Here is an 18,300-nt window from a genome sequence, read left to right on the forward strand (position 1 = left end):
GATTTGGTAAGGAGGGAACAAGAGAGTATTTGGGGAGTATCTAGCATAGGGTCTGTAGCATGGGATATACTTAAATATCGCTACTTTCCCTTCACCCTACAGAATTATTTTCATAAATTCTGCTTCACTGGAAATTCTGATCACTGAGGGGTGTGTGTGTGTGTGTGTGTGTGTGTGTGTGTGTGTGTGAGAGAGAGAGAGAGAGAGAGAGAGAGAGAGAGAGAATTTCATTTGCCAAAAAGCCACTATATATTTAAAAACCATAAGAAACGCCCATTGTAATCTAAATGCCCACTGGAACTACTTCCCATGTCAGAAGGTTTGTAGCCCACATGGCCATGCTCATTTTGAGGGGCTGGATATCCAGGCTGGAGCTCAGACTCTGCAGAATGCTAAGCTCTCGGAGTCACCCAGTGGGAAAGAGACTACGCGACCCTGAGTCATGCGGGAGATGTGCACATTCTGACCAGCAGAAATAGCAGCATCAGATAATGCCCAAAGGCTCGCTATACAATGGAGTTCATTATCATTCATGTGAATGAAGTGGGAAAGGTACTGTCATCTCTTCCTGCGGTTTACTTAGTTTCCATTGACAAAAACATAAGAACGCTTTTGTTCGCTAACACACTGCCCTTTGCCAGCCAGCAAGGGCCCAGCCGTGTGAAGTTGCACTTCATGTTTCAATGGAGCAAATCTCCCCCAATGAGAGAAAAGGTTACTTCCCCCATCATGCTCCCCTGACCACTACCTCTGCCAGATCCTGTCATGTGCTAGAGGGAGAAGACAAAGCAAAAACAGGGCAGCCAGCAGAAAAACCACTTCTCACTCTTGCCCAGCTTCTAAATCCAGAATGTGAAACCAGAGTCCAGTGGTGCTATCTGGCTCCGTGGTCAAGCTCCTACCCCTGGGTATGATTCATGGACAGAGTCGGTGTGGGTGTCTTGCACATGGTTATAAAGCATCACGTTGGAGGTGGCAGTGATGTCTCAGGAGCATGATCTCAAAGCCTATTCTGCAAGCACTCTTTCTTCAGACAAAAGGAACAATAAAATTATAGCTTTCCTTACAATGCCATTCTGAGTTTACTCTCTGACACCTCCATTGAATGTGAACCTCCATTTTAAACAACCTCCTCCACAAAAGCAAACTGAGGTCCACTGAGGTCAGTGATCTGCCTGAAGTCACCCAGTCAATAAGGGCCGGAGCCAGAATTACAAGCAAGAGGAGGAAGCCACGTATCTAGAAACATAGACGTAAAGATGGCTGCGGCATGTTGGAGCATGAAGGGCCTGGTTGCTCTAATAACCAGAGGAGCCTCTGGTCTAGGTCTGGCCACAGCGGAGAGACTGACAGGACAAGGGACCACTGCTGTGCTTCTGGACCTGCCCAACGCTGATGGGGATGCCCAAGACAAGAAGTTAGGGAAGAGCTGCGCCTTTGCCCCAGCTGACGTGACCTCGGAGAAGGACGTGAGAGCAGCTCTGACTGTAGCAAAAGAAAAGTTTGGCCATGTGGATGCGGCAGTCAAATGTGCAGGCATTGCGGTGGCCATCAAGACATACAACCTAAAGAACAATCAGGTCCACACCCTGGAGGACTCCCAGTGAGTTCTCAGTGTGAATCTCATGGGCACCTTCAATGTGATGCACCTGAGGTCTGGTGAGATGGGCCTGGATGAACCAGACCAGGGAGGCCAACACGGTGTCATCATCAACACTGTCGGCATGGTTGCCTTTGAGGGCCAGGCTGAATGAGCTGCTTCCTCTGCTTCCACAGGGGGCATAGTGGGCATGATGCTGCTCACTGCTCAGTGTCCGGCTCCCATGGGCATCCGAGTGGTGACCACTGCTCCCGGCCTACTTGGCACTCTGCTGCCGACCAGCCTCCCAGAAAAACTATGCGACTTCTTGGCCAGCCAAGCGCCCCTCCCCAGCAGACTGGGTAGTCTCGCCGAGTATGCTCATCTGGTATAAGCTGTCGTGGAGAACCCATTCATCAGTGGAGAGGTCATCCCGCTGGGTGGGGCCATCTGCATGCAGCCTCGAGGGGAGAGGGCAGAGAAAACACGTGCTCTTCTGCCCCTCCTTCCCCTGTTCTGCAGGTTGGGAGGAAGCACAGTAGCCATTTGGTAACTCTGCCCAGCAGTCACCCCCTGTGCTTAATAAAGTCTCTATTTCTCACCAAAAAAAAAAAAAAATTTAAAACGAAAACAACAACAAGAAACACTGATGAACTGAAATGCATAAGGAGTATCCAGCCCAAAGGCTGGCTTAGAGTAGCCATCCAAAAATTATTTCCTTTGCTCCTACAGAAAAGGTAAACATTCTGGGTGATTGGTGGCTCTCCCATATGCGGACCCCCCCTATCAGCAGGAATCATTATCCCCACAGAAGATTATGACGACCACCACAATAGTGCTTGCCACTATTTAATGGCCAGTGTCTGAACAGATATCATTCTCGAAACTTTAAATACAATCCCAACTGACCAAAGAAGGGAACTATCACAAAAAGGAACATCTCTCCAGAAAACACAATGAATGCGTTCTCCCAGGCCAGGGCCAAATCCCATGTGTTAATAAGTAAGGGTCGTAAGGGTTGTAAGAGTCAGATGACCACACAATTAATCACCCAAAGCACGACACACTTCAGAAAGAAAGGACATGCTGTGGATAATTACTCGGGGATAATGTGCAGACACCAGGGCTTACTGTCCTGAACAAACTAAAACATTCAATCACCCCAGTTTAGCAACTCAAGTTCCAAGGCCTAAGAAGCCAATTCACTATTTTTCAGGGAGTGAGCATGGGTGAAGAGAAAGACGGATATCTTTGGTAGGATACTTTGTGATTTGGGGCCTTTGAATAGAGGCTTATGGCACACGTGCTAAAGGGGATAATGGAACTGAAACTTCCAAGCCTACAGAGACACCTTTCCCCTGGATCACTTCCACTGTGGCCGGTAAGTCTCCTCCACTTTGGGATCTTTGAACAGGCCATCTCCCATTCCTAAAATGCTCTCTGCACCACTCACAAAACTTTTCATCTGGTTAATTTCTAATACCACTCAATCATCAACTTAACGCCTTACTATTTTTCAGAGAATGGTTTACCTGACCACCTCTACACAAAATCTAAACGGAATCTGTCAATGTACCTGTTACTTTCTCTTTCATAGCCCTTAAAAAATTCCCTGCTAATATGTTTCTTTGAATGACTTTTTAAATGTTATCTTCCTGTAGAATATGTCTCATGAAAGAAGTAAAGCAGAGACTATATATCCTTCTGCTCATTGTTGTAGTCCTAGGTGCATAATGCAGTGTCTGTTAGACAGAATTGTTAATTGAACAAATTAATCCATTGATAAAGAAAGAAGGTGAATTAGATAAACACCCATGTTCCACTTAATCCTCACAGAAGCTTTGGGAAATACATATAATTTCCAAATTACAGATAGGAAAACCGAGACTCTTCAAATTATTCAGCCTGTTTAAGGCAATCCAGCGACCAGATTATCTGAGTCAACTCTCCAGACACTCATTTTTACCCATGTGAAAATTCCTAGAATACTGAATTAGTAATAAGAAAGTAGCTTGTGACAGAGTTAGCCATAACAATGAATGGTATCTGTAGTTCCGAATATTTTGTCCCAACTAAAGAATTCATTCTGCCCCTACCACGATGAAACCCATGTCCCTGGAGCCTGTGGAATGTCTCTGCCAACTCTCTTCTGGGTTCCTCTCTCCTAGATGGGATTACATGAACCTTGCTAATTTCTGAGGATTTTGTTCCTTTTCCCTGGGGTACGTGCAGACTCTGTCCTTCTATTATCATGCCAGCAGAAAAGATAAATTAATTAAATTGCCTAAGATCATGCAACCACTAAGCAGCAAAGCTGGTTTAAGCTTAGGTCTGCCTGACTCCCAGGCTCTTAACCCCATGTTAGAATACTAAAGTCACAGCTTTTCATAATTATGTTCCAGTCCTGAACACAAGGTCTGGTCATTTTCAATTACACTAGTGATTCCCAAGTTACCTCAATGCTGAAGTCTCCCCTTTACCTAAAAAGTTTTCCTTCTACATACAAAGAAAGATCATCCAGAAAAAAATGTCCCTTGGAATTATTCCCCACATCATGTTCATCAATAGAAATTTGGACCCAGAGACCTCACTGTGAGGCTATCAGTCCCTTTTTCATTGGTTGCTCTCATTCATTATAACATGAGGGTAGTGTCCACCCAAAAAGGAGGCCTTTCTCTGACCCCATGTCCCAATCTTAGGGGCATGTAACCCCACAGACATAAATAGCAATCTTTAAGAAGAGACCTTTATTTCATTGAAAGCCCAGGAAAAGAATGCCTATTTCCTGCTTCCTATCATACAGGCCTCTGGGCACTTTGACTGAATTTCCTCTTGCTTCCTTTGTACAAGCTTACTTTCCACTGGTTAGTTCCCAGATGTACTCCGTGGTGGGAGGTGGGCGTAGAAGGTTACCACCTGCTCCTGGGGCTGCCAGGCCAGAAGAGCCTTCCCAGTGGGTGTGTCTCAGAGGAAGGAAGGGCAGATGTGTGACCTGAAATGAACTGTGTTTGGGGCAAAAGCCTCAGGTGTCTCTGGCACCTGCCACTTGCATGTTAGTACCTATTAGCTGCTGTTCCCCAATGAACAGATGCCATGGGAAAACTTTGTAAATTGCTCAATATTAGTAGATCAGTTACCTTAGAAGATGTCTTGTAACTTATCTTTGCTGGTTCAAGGGGGCCAAGACCCTGAGATACTACAGAAGTTTAAAATATTACATGAGCTAAATATAAACATATGTGTGTGTGTGTGTATACACATTTCCAAAAGCTAAATGTGTTTTTATTTCTCCCTGATGCACTTTTTTATTTTGCAAATGTTTTTCCAATGGTTATGTGTTACTTTCATGATTATACTGGTTTACAATTAATCAAAATAATATTATTTTTTTATTCATGGTAAGACTTGATAAGCTAATTAAAATGTCAAGTTCAATAATAATTTGAGGAGGTAAATGAGAATGGAACGCTGGTAGAAGAAGACACATAAATTCATTCCCTAACACAAATCACATGATGACACTTCACATCATTTTACACAACTACTGTGCAAAACCACAATAGTTTCTCATGGAGCTTAGAATTCTAAATCCTCATCACAGCCCAACGTGATCTGGCCCTCCCAGCATCTTTGATCATACCTTCTGCCACTCACCTCCTTACTCACTGCAATTGGATTCTTGAACATGACAGCCTGTCCCTGTCTGAGGACATTTACACAAGCTGATCCTTTTGCCTGGAACTCTGCCCTCCTGCCTGCACATGACATCTCCTTGAATGGATACACAAGTCTCAGTTCAAATGCCACTTCTTCAGCAAGACCTTTCCTGATTACCCACTCCAAATTAGCAGCCTCGCATGCTCCCCACAGTCACCAACTGGAACAACGCCTATCTCGTTCTCTTGATGATATTTATTACCATCTGAAATTACCATGCTCACTTATGTGTTCCAAACTGCTATACATTTTAATAGCAGAGATGATCATGGCTCTCCTATACATATAAAATGAACATGTATCAGAGATCCTCTTCAACTCAAAAACTCATGAGGTAACCAGTGAAATGTTACAACCAGTGCAACAGAGAAGTCCGAGTGCCACACATGGATATTCATCTAAAGAATGTTAAAATCAATTTATAAAGTGACGTCAAACTGGCAAAAATGTTCCACATTGACAGGTGATAATCGAATGCATTCCATCAGACACAGTTTGCATATTTATGGACGAAAATTCACTGCCTTACTAACAGTTTTCTACAACTTCTCTCTCTACACAGCTGTAAAGTGGCCTTTCGTTGAAGAGACACAAAGACTCCTCCCCCACCTACAGTATCAAATAATCTCCAGAGACTCCACATTCACTGACAGGATATTCAGTGACCTCTTTTGCTCGTTTCGAAGTCATCCACAGTTTTCCCTATGTTATCTATTACTACCTGAAATTATTTTGTTCCTTTGTTTGTTCCTTTTTCTAATCTCCTTGCCCTGGAATCTAAGTTTCGTGAGCACAGAAACTGCCTGCCTTATTCATCAAGTTTTCCCCAGAGCCCAGAACTATAGCTGATTTATACTGTGTGTTCAGAAATATTTGTTTAATAAATAGGTGACCAATAACTACTTGAAAAACAAGAGTCACACTCACAAGTTTGAAAAATTCAAATTAAAACAAGATAATCACTTCTTCCCTTTCGTATTTGCAAGGGACAGTAAAAGGCCCCATCAAGTTCTGCCGAGCCTATGAAAAGAAGGCATCATGGACCGTCAGAAGCCAGTACCAGCACCAATCCTTCTACGATATGAACTGCATTTCCTAGAATCTCCTTACTAGGCAGTTCGGAGTTAGAGTTTGCCGAAGGGAAGAACTCATGGGGAATGTGGAAGGCAGAAGTGAAGCAGAAGCCAGGGACCCTAGTGGCCAGAGGCAGTGACGTTTTACACCCGCCCATAAGTTCCCGCCCTGCAATCATGGTGGCAATCATGGTGACCTGTGGTGTAGACTCTCCGACATCTCCATGGGCTCTGACTTCTCTACCCAGCCTGGGATGATGTGGTTAGTGATGGATTTTCCCAACTTCCAGCACAGCCCTCCAGACCCTCAACTTCTACACCCTTCCCACACTCATGCAGGCCTAATTCCTATATTAAACTCTATTCCCTAAAAAACTTGTAGGGATGGGGCGCCTGGGTGGCGCAGTCGGTTAAGCATCCGACTTCAGCCAGGTCACGATCTCGCGGTCCGTGAGTTCGAGCCCCACATCAGGCTCTGGGCTGATGGCTCAGAGCCTGGAGCCTGTTTCCGATTCTGTGTCTCTCTCTCGGCCCCTCCCCCGTTCATGCTCTGTCTCTCTCTGTCCCAAAAATAAATAAAAAACGTTGAAAAAAAATTAAAAAAAAAAAAACAAAACTCGTAGGGAGTGGTTTCATTTTCCTGGCCAAACCCAGACTAATACAGGAGGGATTTCACGCACAGCTTTTCTCTTTCATTCAGCAAAGCACGTATGCCTTACGTGGTTAGCGGTCTTGGAGAACAATTCAGTAATAGGCAAAAAGTTCACAACCTTTGACCCAGTTACTTCACTCCTAAGAATTAATCTATTCTGAGGAAGTAATCATTAAACGAGATAAAGATCTAGGCGTATATAATAGGTTGTTAGTGGGAGCAAATTAATACCTTTTTCCCAAATAAGTGAAAACCAAAAAGTCCAACAGGGAAGTAGTTTAAAACTTAAGGTGTATTCATAAAGTATTTTTTACCTTATACGAGTCATGGTTTTTTTTTTAATTGCTTTACGATACAGTAAAATTACCACAACTAAAGTTAAATGAAAATACAATCTATCAAATAATGTATGAAGTATCTCAATTTGCTTAAATAAAAATAAAGTGAATACCACACTCTGGGGCACGTTATCTTTGTGACTTGGGGCAGATAGGTTAACTTTTTGAATTCCAGTTTGCATATCTGTCAAGTGGAGATCGTAACACTTGCCACGACTTTCCTAAAGAGTCAGATAATACAGGTTTTTTATCTGAAGCACCAGACCAACGTAAGGGGCCATACATACTTGCACCCTCACTGCATAGCAGGAGGAGCACAGCATAGTGGTTAGCACCAAGCCAGCTGGGAGCTGGGAGCCAGCTGCCAGGGTTCAAATCCTGGCTTTGCCACTGACTAACAGTGACATATTAAGAAAGTCACTTTGGGGGCGCCTGGGTAGCTCCGTTGGTTAAGCATTCAACTCTTGGTTTCGGCTCAGGTCATGATCTCACGGTTCGTGGGCTCAAGCCCTGCATCAGACTCTGTGCTGACGGCACAGAGCCTACTTGGGATTCTTTCTCCCTCTCTCTCTGTCCCTCCCTTGCTCGCTCACTCTCTCTCTCGCTCTCTCTCTCTCAAAAATAAACATTAAAAAAATTTTTAAAAAGAAAAGAAAGTCACTTTGTCTCTTCACCTCAGTATTTCCATCTGAAAAATAGACTTAAAACTAGTATTTTTTCATATTGTTATTATAAAAACTAAATTAGATAGTTTAGGCAAAATTTAGGACAACACTTAGGACATGGCAGAAGTTAAACAGATGGTATATCTTCCTCTAGGATTGATTAACTTTTCCAGCATCACCTAGTTAACACTGATACTGTAGAAATGAGCATATAAATCGCAGTATTAACACCTGCACTTTACATACTCTGTCTCCCCAGATATTCACAACAACACTATGAAGTAGGCATTGTCACCCCAATCCTACAATCAGGGCATCCGGAGCTCACTGAAGCTGTGACTTGTCCAAGGGCACACAGCTGGAGAATGTAAAATTAAGAGCTTCATCCCACGACAGGCTAACTCCAGCCTCCTAGGACTCTTCCCTTTGGGCCATAAATCATAGCAACTTTTAATTTCAGGTTTCTGGTAACATTGTGATTCACTGCATTATTCTTAATGTCCCATATTGTGGGACCTTTTTTCCCTTCGACATCAAGAATTAGTTCTTGGGGCACCTGGGTGGCTTAGATAAGCGCCAACTCTTGATTTCAGCTCACGTCATGATTTCGCGGTTCGTGAGTTCGAGCTCCACGTCGGGCTCTGCGCTGCCAGTGCAGGGCCTGCTTGGTATTTTCTCTCTCTCCTTCTCTCTCTCTCACCTTCCCTTGCCCATGCTCTCTCTCTCAAAGTAAATAAATAAACTTAAAAAAAAGAATCAGTTCTTAAGCATTATCACTGTCCCACAGTACCTAATACGGTGCCTGGCTAGCACTAGGCTCTGATACATCAGTGTCAAATGAATGAAGAAATGCATGTATGCCAAGTCAGTGGGGGAAAGACAATAATTTTCTCTTACCTATTAAGGCTTTTTTTTTTAAATAGTAAGAATAAATGCTGAGATAACTAGCCATGCAAATAGTAACCATTCAGCTCCCAGCAAACTACTGTAATCTCCCTGACTAGTCCCCCATCAACTTCAGTCAATAGTGCAACCCTATGGCACATTAAGCTCAGAATTTGATCCAAAAGAAACATAATCAGTAGGCACATAGGCAATGGTTCTGATTAAACACAGCCTGCTGGAATTAAAACACCATAGGCTGTTTGCAAAACTCCGTGGCTTTAATTAGATGAACCCCATTTTAATAGCAAAGATACAACAATGTGTTCTTCAGGCCTGGTGGAGTGACAAACGTAATTAGTCTAGGATACAGTGCAGCTGATCTGCATCCAGTTGTGGAAATTACAAGATGATCAATTAAAGCTGCCCAACCTAATTCCTCAAAGTCTCATTGGGTGCACTGAGGTAGGCACTTCCTGTGTCAGCCTTCAGGGAGCAATTGATCTCTCCAACATTCCCACAGGAAGGGAACTAACATTTGTTAGCCACTGATTATGCGCTGGGCTCTGAGCTTTGGCATTTGCATAGACCATCTCTGTCAATCCTCCCAGTGACCACGATTTTACAAATGTGCAAACTGAGGCTCAGAGAGGTCACGTAAATTATTCTGACATGTATCTGGTATGTGGCAGAGCTTGGATTCAAACCTGGAGTTGCCTGGTTTCAAAGATGTTGGTGTTGGCTGGGCCAGGTAAGAGGCAGGCCTGCCTGAGTTCAAATCCTGGCTCCTGTACATAGCAAGGGAGAGCCTTGGCAAGCTTCCTAAATTTCTCCATCTTCAGGAGTCTCATCTGTCAAGTGGATATCTCAGCAGTACTGTTTCATAAAACAGACATGGAAAGTAAATCAGACTGCATGAAGAGCAAAGAGTTGTTATTAGCTGTTGACTATAATTTCATGGAGTGTTGCTAGCATGCACCTCTGAGGGGTCACAGAAATGAGCAAGTAGAGTCCAGAGAGTTCCACATGTTTGGATGAGGTCACAGATAGTAAGTGGCAGAGCTAGGACTCAACTTGGCACAGGACCCCTTAAACACTCAGTCAAGTGCTACAGATTTTCCCTATACCTCTGTTGATCCTCAGAACAAACCAGCCAGATGGGGAGCACAGAAGCCCGACATAAGGAGACTGACTGAGCTCAGACCAATGAGGTGACCAGACCATGGCAGTCATATGTTGGAATGAAGAGGAAGGCTTCACCTCCTCCCCCCCACAATGTCTGTAGCACTGGTGCTGTGAAGGCTGAGTGCATGCTTAGGATGATCAAGGTCCAAATGCCAACCCTGCAGCTTATCAACGGTGGGACCCAGTTCTCCCACCTACAGGACAGACATGGTAGGGGTCCCCAGCACATATATCATTGTTGTAAGTGTTAAATAAGCTATCGTTGGGGAGACGCTTAGGACTGCACTTGGTACTATTTTGCCTTGCTGTGGCCAAGTTCCATGATCTCTGCATGGGAATACAACAGTTCTTACCTTCTGGAATGCTTGTGAATATGAAATGAGTTGATCCATGTAACATGCTTAGCATGGTGTCAAGATATGATGGAAACACTAGGTAAACACTGCTTGCTTTCGTCATGTAGTAGCAGCGATGATGGTGTGGTGATAATAAGCCATCAAGGTACACATCTCCCATAGAGATAATCCTCCCTACATTGCTACCAGACCTTCACACCATAACCTGAGTGGTAATTTTGTTGGTCTTGGCTTCTTTCCCAAAAAATTGACTTGCTCACTCCTGGGGAGAATAAAGTGATCATTCTACCCATTCGCGCCAATATGGGGAGAGTCCATCTTGCTAAGGGGACAGAAAGACAAGTTCACCCATTTAGTTTTCACCTCCTTGAGCTGTTGTAAGGATGAAATTGGACAAGACATGGAAAGATCATACTTGGAGGCACCAGAACTTCCCGTACTTCACAAACAGAACTAGTGTTTTAGACTATCACAGCAGGTGACCCAAGGTCTTCCAGCTCTAACACGCTTCAAATGCAAGACTGTCTGCATATTTGTTTATATGCGTCTTAGGATGGTGTTAAAGACAATTCTTAGACAGTGTCACCCCCTAATGATCCCATACCAATTTAAGACATTACGAGTCCAAAATCTTAACCCAAGAAACTGGTGCTCAAATGACCTACCCCAGTTAACTCAAAAATAATGTAGTTATTTTCAACTCTATCCAGCTGTGTTCTAGGCACCATGGAGAAAAGCAAAAGATTCAGAAAATGTGGTGCCTCCTGGTGCCACCTCAAGAACTCACCCCTGCATATCTCTTTGGCAGGAACACGCACCTCTCATCCTGCTCCTCTGTGCTCCAGCCACATTGACCTTCTTTTTGTTACCTGCAACAACCACTCTCCTGACCTCAGAATCCACAAACTTTACTTCCTCTTTCTCAATAGTTCTCTTGCCCCGTCCCTCTGCCCACTCAGGACTTCTCCATCTTAACATCAGCCATCTTTCAGGTCTCCCACAAATGTCACAGAAAAGTGTTCCCCCAAACCATGACAAGGACACATCCTCCTGTTAGATGCCTCTATCTCAGCCTTCATTTCTTCTCATAGGGCTTATCAAAACCACAATGACACCACTGACCAGGTCACTGGGTGTAGTGTGGACCGTAACCTTCTTGAGGGCAAACTCAACCTAAGAAGGCACTGCAACACTCATTAAAAGTGTGTTCATTTATTTCAATGATCACAACAGAGCGTGAGGTATTTTGGTGTTTGAGTTTAGTTTTGTTTCTATTTTCTTTTTCAGAAAAGGAATAGTGGCAGATTAAATTCCTTAAAACAATCTGGTATTAAAAAGCACGGATCGATACTACCCAAAGAAATCTACATATTCAATGAAATCCCTATCAAAAGAACATCAGCATTCTTCACAGAGCTTAAACAACCCTAAAATTTGTATGGAACCAGAAGAGACCCTGAATAGCCAAAGCAATCCTGAAAAAGAAAACCAAAGCTGGAGGCATCACCATTCCAGACTTCAAGCTGTATTACAGAGCTATAATCATCAAGACAGTATGATACTGGCACAAAAAGAGACACATAGATCATTGGAAAGAATAGAAAACACAGAAATGGACCCACAAACATATGGCCAAGTAAGCTTTGGCAAAGCAGGAAAGAATAACCGATGGAAAAAAGACAGTCTCTTCAGCAAATGATGTTGGGAAAACAGGACAGTGACATGCAGGAGAATGAACCTGGACCACTTTCTGACACCAGACACAAAAATAAACTCAAAATCGATGAAAGGCCTAAATGTAAGACAGGAAGCCATCAAAACTCTAGAGGAGAAAACAGGCAACAGTCTCTTTGACCTCGACCTCAGCAACTTCTTACTTGCCATGTCTCCAGAGGCAAGGGAAACAAAAGCAAAAATGAACTACTGGGACCTCAGCAAGATAAAAAGATTCTGCACAGCAAAGGAAACAATCAGCAAAACTAAAAGGCAACCGACGGTATGGGAAAAGATACTTGCAAATGACATATCGAATAAAGGGTTAGTATCCAAAATCTATAAAGAACTTACCAAACTCAACACCCCAATAAAACAAACAATCCAGTGAAGAAATAGGCAAAAGACATGAATAGGCACTCTTCCAAAGAAGACACCCAGATGGGGGGCGCCTGGGTGGCTCAGTTGGTTAAGCGTCCAACTTCGGCTCAGGTCATGATCTCACAGTCTGTGAGTTCGAGCCCCGCGTCAGGCTCTGTGCTGACAGCTCAGAGCCTGGAGCCTGTTTCGGATTCTGTGTCTCCCTCTCTCTCTGACCCTCCCCCGTTCATGCACTGTCTCTCTCTGTCTCAAAAATAAATAAATGTTAAAAAAATTAAAAAAAAAAAAAGAAGACACCCAGATGGCTAGCAGACACATGAAAAGATGTTCAACATCATCAGAGAAAGACAAACCAAAACCACAACAAAACACCACCTCATACCTGTCAGAATGGCTAAAATTAACAACTCAGGCAACAACAGATGTTGGCGAGGATGTGGGGACAGAGGATCTCTTTTGCACTGCTGGTGGGAATGCAAAGTGGTGCAGCCACTCTGGAAAACAGTATGGAGGTTCCTCGAAAAATTAAAAATAGAACTACCCAAGCAGTTGCACTACTGGTTATTTATCCAAAGGATACAGGAGTTCTGATTTGAAGGGGCACATGTACCCCAATGTTTATAGCAGCACTACTGACAATATCCAAAGTATGGAAAGAGCCCAAATGCCCATCAAGTCATGAATGATAAAGAAGATGTGGTATATGTATGTGTGGGTACACACACACACACATGTTTTGTATGCTATTATGTATTATACGCCGAATTCATACAATAACGTAAACTAAAGAAAAGAAAATGTTATTAAGAATCGTAAGGAAGAGGGGCGCCTGGGTGGCGCAGTCGGTTAAGCGTCCGACTTCAGCCAGGTCACGATCTCGCGGTTCGTGAGTTCGAGCCCCGCGTCAGGCTCTGGGCTGATGGCTCAGAGCCTGGAACCTGTTTCCGATTCTGTGTCTCCCTCTCTCTCTGCCCCTCCCCCGTTCATGCTCTGTCTCTCTCTGTCCCAAAAATAAATAAACGTTGAAAAAAAAAATTAAAAAAAAAAAATCGTAAGGAAGAGAAAATACATTTGCAGTACTGTGCCCTATTTATTTTTTTAAAAAAAATCCATGTATAAGTGGACCCACACACTTCAAATCCATGTTGCTCACGGGTCCACTGTACTATGTGGTCACACACACACACACACACAAAAATGAGGACAATCTCTACATAGTAATATGGAGAGTTCACCAGGGTATATTGCTGAGTGAAAATTGGAAAGTAGAGAACAGCTATAATATGCTACCTTTTGTCTATGGAAAAAAAAAGTAAGAATCTCTATGTTTCATACATTTACAAAACAACAATAACAACAAAACAGAGGAATTATAAATCAGAAATTGACAAAAGCAGTCACCTTACAGGAAACACATTAGGGGATGCGTGGAGGGGAAAGAGACAGATGAAAACCTTCTTGTATATACCTTTCTAGGCCGTTATGCCCTTTGAATAATGTCAGTTCATTACCTATTAAAAATAAAGCTAATTCTTAAAAGCACTTCTAAAACTGAAAATAAACCGAGAAAAATAAATCTAACCATATATCAATTTAGTAACATAACCACACAGAAAAACGATTATTTTTCCCCCCATGATGCTCTGACCACAGTACTTTGACTGAACATCTATGGTGGGATATGCTCCATGGACAAAAAGAACTACAAAGAACATTAACCAAACCTACCTTACGTTATTAACAAAATTTGTGTTGTTATTTTGAAACTATTTTCTTGTACTGCACGATAAAGCAAATGAGGAATTATATTAATGATGGTCTAGGAAAACATAAGATTCAATTACAGGATAAAACATTAACTGTAGAAGTAATGCTGGAATTAAGTGACAATGGTTAAATGAATGAATGGTTTTAATGACTGTAGATTATCTACCTTAGCCCATTGAAATTGCCTACCCACAACATCACCTGTCACCAAACTCACCCCCCATGCTCAGATTATGCTCTGTAAAGTCAGAGTTTCTTGGAGAACTGGCTGCTTTCAGGACTGGATCAGGGAAGGTACGAGGTGAGCCTGGAACACGCTGTCATGTTCAAAGGCAAAGAAGCTTCCAAATAGTAATTGGGTATGTCCAAAGGACACAAGCACCAGCAGGAAGGAGCTCATGCTGCCCCGGGTTGTGAACAGCGGAGCACCAAAAGAAGCAGTGATTATAATGGATTGAAACACACTGGACCTACCAGAACCATGTGTCCATAATGATTCCCCAGAGAAAGCCAGGAATACAAATTCATTTGCCACGATTTGAGGTGGTCATTAAAGCACACCTTCCTTTGGAAATTGCTGAAAAGAACTAATTAAGTATTCATTCTGCCTTGTCAGTAAAAACTGTCTCTCAGGGCAAAGAGATCCACTTGTGACAGAAAGATCTGTTTCAAACAATAAGTACAAAAGGAATGTTAGCATTATAAAGTCAACCCTTCACCACTCCTAATAGATTCTCAGGCACAGAAGCTGCTATGTTAGCCCAGAAAGGTAGGTAATTAAGTTCAGTCGAAGGACAAAAAGAGAAAGCTTCCAGGGAGTCTGTGTGGGATGAGGCTTGAATGTGAGCCAATAACGAAAACTCAGAAGGACTTGTCACAGGGAGGGATATGCTGCAAGCCTGGAAAGGCTTACAGACCTGCACTGATACTGGAGGGGACTGTTACCCATTAAAGAGATCCAGAGTCAGCACCAAAAAAAAAAAGAAACCTGCAGACAGTCAAAATTATCCTTAGAAAATCCCTTTGGAAGGAGTTTCGTTGTGGCCTCTCAGGAAAGCCCACCACCGCCAGTTTCCGCACAGAGCTAGGACCACATCACAATTTGAGAAACATGAGGTAGTTAGCAACTGACAGCATGCTCTGAGAGGCACGTGGGACCTGAAGCCTACTGAGGGGAAAACAAGAGTCCTGTCTCCCTTCTTTGGCTTTCGGGGGGACATATGGCACATTTGGCAGACTGGCTCCCCATTACTGACGCGGTTTGTTTATACTATTCGTCATTATCCCCACATCCTCTCGTTGTAAGCAAGACACCCACATCCTCGGCCTTAGCCTCTGAGTATTCATGGTGCAAAGGTATAAAAGGTGAGGGGCCAGAGATGAGACTAGAGAGGCAGACAGAAGTCACCTTTGGAAGTGAGTAGGTTGCTAAACCAAGCAGTTTAGACTATTGGGGAAGAAGAAAGCTACTGGTGAGTTTCAAGAGGAGTACGGCCGGAGATGTGAGCTTTGAAAAGACGACTCTGGCTTCCTCGTGAAGAAGGGCACGGAAGCCATCAGGGGATTTGGGTGGGGCTGAGCATATAGACAAGTAAAGAGGTTGTTGTCACCGTTGTGTTGAAATCTGACTTCTTTCTCAGGTCTTCCTTAGTAGAGGCCGGGCATCACATGCACCGGACCTGAGTGCAAAGTTTTCGATCTGAAGGGAAAAACAGATGCCAGCTTTAGAAGCCCAGTGCACAAAGACCAGGCTATTTAGGGATCTAGATTCTTTAGCCACAGAAAGCTAGTGGGTGAGAAGTGGCCGGTTCCCACTGAACTCCCCTGGGCAAATGAAGGGAACCAAGAGGTGTCTCTTCCTAATAACTGACCATAGCAGTAGAAATTGTAGATGGGACCAGGAAGTGGGCCCTTCACTTCAACCCACCTAGAATACATTCAAAATAGCCGCCGCTTACAAAAACAAACCTCAGAATTCTAAAACAGTCTACTTAGCACATACCTACATGTTAACCAAACTTCACTGAGAATCTACCATGTCAGGGACCGCACCATGGGTCAGATTTACAAAAATTAGAAATTAACCCCCTGGGAAGTAAAGGCCTAATCAACGAAACACACAAGCGAACAAGAAATTCAAAACAGGGTGACGGGTGCAAGCAGAGCCAAGCCACATGTGATGGAGGGAAACAGGCTTCCTCCTTACTCTAGTCAAAATACCACTAGCCTGAAGTATGAAAAAGAAAAGAATTCTGGTGGATTTCATTTCCATCTTGCCTCTGCATCAACCAAATGTATTTTTAGTTTCCGACCTTATTGTGAAAAATATTCTTAAAGTGAACAAGACCACCATGATGGTTAGCAGCCACAGTAAAATGAATGAAATTGAATAACTCAGCGATACAGTAGTCCCCTTCTACCTACGGGGAATAAGTTCCAAGACCTCCAGCAGATGCCTGAAACCATGGACAGTGCCCAATCCTATATGGGCTACATTTTTTTCTACACATACATACATGTGATAAAGTTCAATTTACAAATTAGGCACAATAAGAGATTAACGCCAAAAACTAATAATAAAGTAGAAAAATTATAACAATATGCTATAGTAAAAGTCATGTGAATGTGGTCTCTCTCTCAAAGTATCTTACTGAACTGTACTCACCCTTCCTATTGTGATGATATGAGATGATACAATGCTTCCATGATGACATGGAGTGAGGTCAATGACGTAGGCATTATCACATAGCATTAGGCTACTGTTTACCTTTTGACGATATGTCAGAAGGATGATTTGCCTCCTGAAGGTGGCTGAAGGTGGCTGCTTGTGGGTACCTGAAACTGCAGCTGGGCGGGGGGGGGGGGGGGGGGGGGGGGGGGTTACTGTAGATATCACATAAGTAAAAGAATTTTTTTTAAGGATTTGAGAGCTACAGGTAGACATGTCTACTTTACTCCTCTGCTCCTGAATGCTAAAATAAACAGTGATGATTGATAGATATGTAGGTGATAAAGACGTGGCTAGATAGAATAGACAATAAATTTCCCTTCTATGTCTCTCATATGGTCTTTGCCACATGGTTATCTGCTTTTTTCAAAACTCTTAATCAGGGGCACCTGGGTGGCGCAGTCGGTTAAGCGTCCGACTTCAGCCAGGTCACGATCTCGCGGTCCGGGAGTTCGAGCCCCGCGTCAGGCTCTGGGCTGATGGCTCAGAGCCTGGAGCCTGTTTCCGATTCTGTGTCTCCCTCTCTCTCTGCCCCTCCCCCGTTCATGCTCTGTCTCTCTCTGTCCCAAAAATAAATAAACGTTGAAAAAAAAATTAAAAAAAAAAACTCTTAATCAAAGGAAAATAAATCTCAGTTAATTTGAAAGTTCTGGTGATCTAGTAGCACACAATGGTGTACAAAAATACACTTTACATCCAAATGCCCATCAGTTTGTGAACGCATTTACAAAATGCAGTATTATCCACATATGTGCCTGAATACCACTTGGCAACTAAAAGTAGCAGGCTATGATATGCACAATAACATGGATGAGTCTCAAAAATATTAAGCAAAATTTAAGAAGCTAAATGCAAAAAAAACCTATATATATCATTTACATGAAATGTCTAGAATGACTAACATGTTTAATCTGTATGACATGTCTATAAAAGGCAAATCTATACAGACAGAAGTCAGATCATGGATGCTTATGGGTGGGAGTGAGCAGGAATTCACTGTAAACAGGCACAAGAAAACTTCTGGAATGAGGGAAGTGTTTCAAAATGGATTGTGGTGATGATGGTTGCCTAACTTTATAAACTTACTAAAATAAATTGGATACTTATAATGGGTGAATTTTATGTTGTGTAAACTATAGTCTAATAAAGCTATTAAAACACACACACACACACACACACACACACACACACACACCATGTATTTTTAATCCCTGGTAAATACGAAGTACTTGAAGATAATGCCATGTAACTACCTTATACTGAG

At 43.0% G+C, this 18,300-nt stretch overlaps 1 long non-coding RNA gene and 1 pseudogene across 1 annotated transcript; one reads left to right on the forward strand and one right to left on the reverse strand.

The window, feature by feature from the left end:
* Positions 1 to 579: 579 nt before the first annotated feature.
* Positions 580 to 2,320, forward strand: LOC101091506 (annotated as a pseudogene).
* A 6,846-nt stretch (positions 2,321 to 9,166) lies between these two features.
* Positions 9,167 to 11,914, reverse strand: LOC123383014. Its single transcript, XR_006592193.1, has 2 exons — positions 10,445 to 11,914; positions 9,167 to 9,782 (listed from the first exon to the last, which is right to left on the reverse strand). It is a non-coding gene; the product is annotated as an uncharacterized LOC123383014 (long non-coding RNA).
* Positions 11,915 to 18,300: the final 6,386 nt, after the last annotated feature.

This window comes from Felis catus, chromosome F2, assembly GCF_018350175.1.
Source record: "Felis catus isolate Fca126 chromosome F2, F.catus_Fca126_mat1.0, whole genome shotgun sequence".
In the NCBI taxonomy this organism is placed as follows: Eukaryota; Metazoa; Chordata; class Mammalia; order Carnivora; family Felidae; genus Felis; species Felis catus.